The sequence below is a fragment of the Struthio camelus genome, chromosome 22, assembly GCF_040807025.1.
Source record: "Struthio camelus isolate bStrCam1 chromosome 22, bStrCam1.hap1, whole genome shotgun sequence".
In the NCBI taxonomy this organism is placed as follows: Eukaryota; Metazoa; Chordata; class Aves; order Struthioniformes; family Struthionidae; genus Struthio; species Struthio camelus.
In genome coordinates this window covers 9776911-9784345 of record NC_090963.1, presented here as the reverse complement: position 1 = coordinate 9784345, position 7435 = coordinate 9776911, and the positions used below count along the sequence as shown (strand labels likewise).

General features: G+C 56.2%; 1 non-coding gene across 1 annotated transcript; it reads right to left on the bottom strand.

Moving 5' to 3' along the window:
- Positions 1-3785: 3785 nt before the first annotated feature.
- TRNAA-CGC (transfer RNA alanine (anticodon CGC)) lies at positions 3786-3857 on the bottom strand. The gene has a single exon. It is a non-coding gene; the product is annotated as a tRNA-Ala (tRNA).
- Positions 3858-7435: the final 3578 nt, after the last annotated feature.

Below are 7435 nucleotides of genomic sequence, written 5' to 3'. Positions count from 1 at the left end.
CCCCAAGGATGTTCACAGGGGCACATGTCCACGGTGAGAAGATTTCATGTCTGTTCCTAAAGCGGGCGCCAATGGGAGCTGAGCCTGTTCCTAGGCCAGGTTTTTAACCAGCTGCACCCTGGTGCCCACAGGCAAGCAACCTCTCACACAGGACTTGAGCAGGGAAAAGGGTTCCACGGCTGTGCAGCATCTGGCACCCAAACTGCGTTCCCTCCTCCATCCGGGGGCTCTCCGCACCCTGCTGGCTCTTCCTGATGGGTTGCCCTTGCCACACACTGACAGGCAGTGGAACTGAGGCCAAACACACAGAAACACCCTCCTCTTTCGCCCTGGCTCATTTCCTTTCCCTCATTGAGCTGACACCTGAGCTACTCGGAGAGATGTCCTGGAATGGGGGAAAGAGTCACCAAATGCATCTATATCTGTGGCTGTTATGTATATCTATATTCCTATCTATCTAAAGCAATATGCAAAAGAGTCTGGGAGTCTGTGTCTAGACTTGCAGGTTCTGAGAGCAGAATTTTTCCTGGCTTTAGTTTTCCTTCCTTACACTGCAGTTGTTATGCTCCCCTTTTTTTTACTTTGCCTTTTTCTCTTTCCTTTCTCTGTCCCACTGGCCTCAGGGCTCAGTCCCAGCAGGGCTGCGTGAGCCAGGGCAGGGGGACCCGAGGGCGCAGAGGGGCTCTTGCTCTGGGGCACACACCTCCTTGCTGGAGCACCTGCTCTGCAGGCACCTGGTCCTGCACCAGCCTCTTCTGTCCTGAAGCTCTGCACCCACCGAGCTGTGGAAGAGGCTGACATTTACACCTCAGGGCCACAGCACAGTGTGGCCAAGGGCCAGCTCTTGCTCTTCCCCTCAGTGCTCCCAGGCTCTCCCCTTGGAGCTGCTCAGGGGCCCTGCACAAGCCTGGGCTCTGGGACTTGCATGGCTGCGGGGAGCGCAGGACTTGGGGCCGTGTCCAGCCCTTGGCTGCGCTGCAGGAGAGCTGGGCTGCACTGGTCCTGCTCAGGGTCTGCCCTGCTCTGCCTGGCCCTTCCTGGGGACGCAGCCCTGCTCTGCCTGGCTCTGGCCGCACGTGCGCTGCTCTCTGCCAGGGGACACCCGTGCTATCACAAGCACATCCCCAGGGTGGCAGGGCAGGGGTGGGGTGACCATGGGGGCTCTGGGAGGAGCTGGGGCTCAAACACCACCTCTGGCCCTGGGAGTTGGAGCCTCCCTGCTTGCAGCCCCTGCACCGAGACATCCCCCTTCCTGCCCAGTCCTGGCCCATCTCCCCCTGTGGGACATGCAGGGCTGGAGCCTGAGCCCAGTAGAAGAGGGGATTTCTCATGGGGACGGGGGTTGTGGTTAGAGTGCCCACGTGCATTACCCACCTCCGTGGAATCTCACTCTGGGAACGCTCTTCTCCCGTGGGCTTCTCACAGTAAGGGTGGAGAAGAGCAACACGGGCTCCCTGCTCTGCCCCGTCGACCCCTCTGCTCTGGGGTGAGCACCCACTCAGCCAGCCCTGGGGCTGCACCAGCCCCTGCCCTGCCCCACCCCACAGGGAGATGCAAGCCTTGGCTCAGCCCCCACCCAAGGTCATGCTCTCCCCAAGCACTCGCACAAGGACCCCTCTGCTCAGCTGCAGAAATGGCACTACGCACACACACCCGGACGTGGGCCAGAAACAGACAAAGAGGGACAAAATGAAGACGTGGCCCTGTTCCATCGCCAGGATGACGGCTCTGGGATCCCCAGGAGACATTTGCCAGGCCAAAGCCTGCCAGGCAGACTCAAAGCCAAATCTCTGGCCTTGGCTGTAGGAGACAGCATGCCTGCTCTGAAGCTCCATGCAGAGCCCACAGCAGGAGCAGAGGGGCAACACGCAAGTGCCTGAGTCCAGTGCCAGAAGGTGATGCATCACAGTGAGGTATTTGCTTCACAGACAGTCATGGACAGAGTGTTTGTTTTAAAACAAAAATCTAATTCACTGGGATCTTCTGCTTAGGGTAAGGCTCATGTGGGGAATCCAAACCTCTGGAACAGGATAGTTGGCTGCTGTCTGGCTGTTGATGGTAGCCTCCACCACAGGTGTCCTTGCAACAGCACCTTCAGCTGGGTTGGATGAGAGTCCCTGAATGGGGTTGTGCCAGGGAATCCTTCCTATCCAGCTGGCCCGTGGTCCTATGTGACTGCTCCAGAGGACACATAATCCATTTCGGTTGACAAGGGACCGTATCGCACAAATCTGAACGTCATCCTTGTAGCACCGTTACAGCTTCAATCCCAAAGAGCTTGCCACAGGGCAAAGGAAGCAACATCATCATCCCTGCACTGTCCTCCTCCCACCTTCCTGTGCTTCGCTTCTCTCTTCCACCTGAGCTCTCCTCTCTGCTGCTGGGAGTTTTCCAACACTCTTGATGACCTCACAACACCTCCCTGCTGCCCCACATGCTAACGGCCACTGCAGCTGATGTAAGGAATTGACCTCACAATCAACATCCCAGACAGGTCCCTCTAACCTGCCTCTCCCTTTCCCCTCCCCCTGAGCTCTCATCTCCATGGGGAAGGTTTTCGGATCTGCCTCAGGACCTCACAGCACCAGCCTGCCTGCTGCCCAGTCAGAGTGCTGCAACAGAAGTGACCTCACAAACAAGCTCCCACCCATGCCACTTTCACCTGCCTCTGCCCTCTTCAGGAGCTCTCCTCTCTCCTGAGGGCTTTCTCCTCCCCTTGATGACCTCACAGTGCCTGCCTGCCTGCCTGCTGCTGGCCAATCAGGTTGCCGTCCTAGAGGTGATTTCACAGTCACTATGCCAGCAGTGTCATGGCTACCTGCCTCTCCCTCATTCCTCCCTCTAGGCTCTCGTGTCCACCTCATGAAGTCTCTGAGGTGCTCACATACCTGCCCACCTGCTGCTGACCAATCAGCTGCTGCGAAAGGGGAAACCTCACAATCAAACCCACCAATGTCACCTGTCACCTTCACCTGTCCCTCCCTCTCGCCTCCTCCCAAGAGGCGGGCAGCCTCTGTGATGCCATCGATGACCTCACAATGCCTGCCTGCCCACTGCTGGCCACTTGGGTGAGCGTAATGGACGCGTCCTCACAAGCAACACACCACCATTGTGCTTTTGCCTGCCTCTCCCTCTCCTGCTCCAGCTCCCACCTCCCCAGCTGCTGAATCAGCTCCCACTGCCTGTGGTGACCCCAGTGCCTGCTCACCTGCTGCTGGCCAGGTGCTGCTGGGACACAAGTGATTCATCAGCAATGTCCCAGGGGCCACCTCCACCTGCCTCCCCTCTCCCTCCTGCTGAGCTCCCACCTCCTGTGGTCAGGTGCACCTGATGCCTTCACAGCACCTACCTGCCTGCCTGCCTGTCCAGGCCTATCCTGCTGCTGCAGCTAAAAAACACCTCTCAGCCAGCATCCAGTCCTGTTGCCTTCATACATGCCGCCCCTCCTGTCCCGCAGGGCTGTGATCTCTCCTGAGAGGGCTTTTTGATGCACTCAGTGACCTAGCAGCTCCTGCCTGTTTCCCTGTTGCTGGCTAAGCAAGTTGTTGCAAAAGTAGCAACATATAAAACCATATCCCAGCAGTGTCAGTGTTAACTCCCTCTTCCCTTGCCCAGGGATGTCATTTCAGATAGTGAGCCGGTTGGTCACTTCCTACCTGGGGAGCTGCACATGCCGTAGGACATCCCATGAGAGGGTGAGCCCACCATTTGTGGAGAGGGGCGATGCCTCCATTCCCCATCCCTCACCCCTGCGGGGGGATGGAGATTTAGGACAAAAGCACCCCTGGAGATGCTGGGGATTGAGCCCAGGACCTCCTGCATGCGGAGCAGGCGCTCTTCCACTGAGCTACATCCCCTCGGAGCCTGCCAAGGGCTGGGACAGACTCTCGTCCCATGACATGTCCTTGCCAAGCACAGCCCTGTTGTCCCCCGGTGCCCTGGGAGCCTCAGCAGAAAGCAGCATTCACACCCTCCTGCTGGCCCGCAGGCTGGGTTGGGGGAAGCTGGGATTGCAGGGAGTGTGTTCGGCTGTTAACTGTAAGGTTGGTGGTTCCAGTGCACCCAGGAACAGAGTCCTCTTGGCAGCGGGCCAGGGGGACTATGCTGCCCAGCACCCTGGGCTTTGCTCACAATCACCATGAGCTATGACGGACAAAGCGGCGGAAACCCTGTGCTTCTCTCACTGTGCCTGTCCTTCCAGGGTGACACCCAGGAGACAGCGTCAGGGTGACTCCAGCTGGGCAATTACACAAGGAAGGACCTGTCTCCTCAACTGGGGAGGCTGTGACAAAAGAGGGGTCATCGCTCGTGGGGCTGCTGCCACTGCCCTTCCTGCTCACACCTCTGGGTGTGCAGAGATGGGTCATGCTCAGGGGTGTTACACTGGGAGGGAACGGGGAGGAGGATCAACAGGACAGGGATCAGCACCAAGCACAAGGCACACGCTTTATTACAGCCAAAGCATAACAAATCAGGCTTTAGTGAAGGCATGCCATTCTGCCCTGTGTCATCCTCCAAAGAGGAGAAGGAAGGGAAGCATGAGCAGTCACAAATGAATCCCAAATGCTTTCCCAAAAGCATCTCGTGGCCGTGTCTTCACCAGCCCCTTGATGTGCTGGGAGCCTTCCCGCGCCTGCCCTGCTCACCAGGGAATGCTCTTTTCCACTCGCACAAACTGATCTGGGAAACCCAGGAGGAAAAGGGGAAATTCCCATCCCCACACCAGACGAGAGCGCGTGGGGTCTGTGTGATGCAGTGCTTGCCTACAAGAACACAGGGCACGTCGTTCAGACTTCTCCCTGCGGTCGAGAAGCCACCCCTGCAGGGTCGGCCCTGATGCTCCAAAACAAAACCACAAGTCCCAAAGAACACAGCCTAGCTGGATTTGTTTTATCCAAAGCTGAAAGGCACAAACTGACAACAACAAAGTTGTTGGCAAAGAGGTGGCCAAGACGTTACCGTGATGCACTGCTAATCTATTCTACGCTGTGCACATGGGCTCAAATCCCATCCTCGTCCAAGACTCTCCCTGCTCCTGGATCAAAACCAGGCTGGAAGGAGTCTTCTGGAGCAGTGACTGTCCTGCAGTCAGCGTCCCTACAGACAAGCGTTTTCAAGCTCATGCTCAAAGCCGGTAAGACAAACACTTTGCTTGGATGGACAGCTCCGTCCTCTCCCAGCAAAAGAAAACAAATCTGGCCAAATAGGGGAAAAACTCACAGAAAGAGGGACAAAGAGCTTTCAGGTCATCAGAAATGAAAAAAAGACAAGAAAGTCAAGAAGGAGAAGAAGGCCAAAGATAAATATCAAGAGAAGGGTTACAAATTAGCAAGGATTACAGCATAATCAACCATTTCCCCATGATTCTTAACTAGGTGTTTCTCATGTCTCCCCCTCTTTTCAGCTGGACTGCAAAATCACTGGTAAAACAAGGGTGCCATCATGTTTAGCCTCTAGGCAAAACTTCCACCAAATTTCACTTAGCTAAGGTCTACCATGTGCTGCTATCAAAGCAGCTAGTTTTACCGTAATCCTCAGTGCAGTGCACTGACCGGAATGCAGTCAGTTTTCAGTGAGGGGAAGGCTTTTGGAAGCCTTCCTCTCGAGTCAGTTCATCCCTGCAGACACCGAGCAGATCAAGGTGCTTGGAGGTTCAAGCCTTTGCTGCTTAGAAATCAAACCCTCAACCAGATAGTTTTATGCTGCATATCATGACAGGGAATGACATTGCTTCCTTTTGGTCTTTCAGATGCAGAGCTTACTGAGAGAAGCCTTCAGTGCTCGGACTATACCTACCATCGGATGCAATTTACCATCATCAAAACACCAACCATCGCCAAAACAATGCTAACCATTAACACTGGAAAATCTATTATCAAAACAATAACATTCAAACCAATCATAAGTGGTTCTTCACATTTGTGTTCAGAATTATCCTAAGAAACAAACTTTTAAATGTTTTCACTTGAGACCCTCTTTCCAAAAATGTACTTGTAGTCCTGCTGAACGTTTTAAATTGCCAGGTAAATATCTCACGGGAAATAGTGCCTTGGAGTAGGGCATCTCAAGTACTGCTTGGCTACAGGCGCAGGCTGGTTGTGTGCTCTTCATGTAATGATACTCGAGGTTCAACCTCCGCTCCTCTGCTTTACAAGAGGAAGAGAAAGGAAGAGACAGGGTATATCCTTGTGAGTGCTGAAGGCCCCACTCACCCTGCCCAGACTCTTCCTCCATCCCAGCCGAGGTGGGTGTGTGCCCCATGGTGCCAGGGCCTGCCAGAGCTGGACAGAGGGAGAGGGAGAGAGAGCTGGGAGGAGGGATGGGGAAAGAAAGAGAAGGATGGAGGCCCAGAGAAAAAGAGGGAGAGGGGGAGCTGAGGGAAGGATGCAGGACCGGAGAGAGAATGGGGAGCAGAAGAGAAGAGAAGAGGGATGTAGAGGTGGACAGAGGAATAGAGAGAGAGAAAAGATGGAGGGGGGAGTTGGACAGAGAGAGAGAAAAGAGGAAAGAGGGGCATGGAGAGGCAGACAGAGGCAGACAGATGGGGGAAGAGCAGTGTGGTAGCTGGAGGCAGGGACAGACGGAGAGGTGGGCAGGCATGGAGAGGTACGGGGCATGCAGAGGGGCAGAAGGGCAAAAGAGGAGGGAGGGATGGAGGGGAATTGCCAGTGCTAGGGAAAGGGGGGAACCCTCAATCGTGGTCTCCCTCTCAGGGCAGCAAGACCTGGAGGGAAGTAGGTGGCGGGGAGCCCTCCTGTCTGCTGCCAGTACCAGCCCCGGGGCAGGATTTGCATGTCTGGGGGCCCTGTGGAAGTTTTGGGGGTGTTTAGGCAGCAGTGTGGGCTATTGGGCGGATTTTGGCCCTCGGAAGCAAAGTCTGAAGGCATTTTGGAGCCTCTGTGGCAGGTTTCAGTGTGTCTTTCTGGGTCTTGGGGGGGGGGCACTTGAGCAGTCTGGGGGTATTTGAGGCTTTTAGGAAGGTTTGGGAATGGTTTGGAGCTATTTGGGGTGTCAGTGGGAGCTTTAGGGCAGCAACGGGGGGCACCTGCTTGCCCTGGGTCAGGGTCACCTAGGCCTCCTCCCCCCGCCAGTTTGCCCCATGGCTGCCCCTGCCCCAGCTGCCCTCAGGTGCCCCAGCCCCCTGGCTGCCCCTGGGGACCTGGGGACCCCTCACCAACCTCCCCTTTTCAGAACCACACGGCAACCTGCGGCTCAGAGGTGGCCCTTCACAGGGGACACTTGTGTGATTAGCGAACGAGCAGCGCCCGCCCCCGCCGCCAACCCACCCCCCAGCCAGCCCCTGGGGACACATTGCTGCCGGGAGCTGCAGCAGAGACCAGCCAAGGGTGATGTCGGGGCCCTTTGTGACTCCTGCCACCCCCCCCATTGTGACCCCCATGGTCTCCACGGTGTCACCTGGTGCCCCACGGTGTCA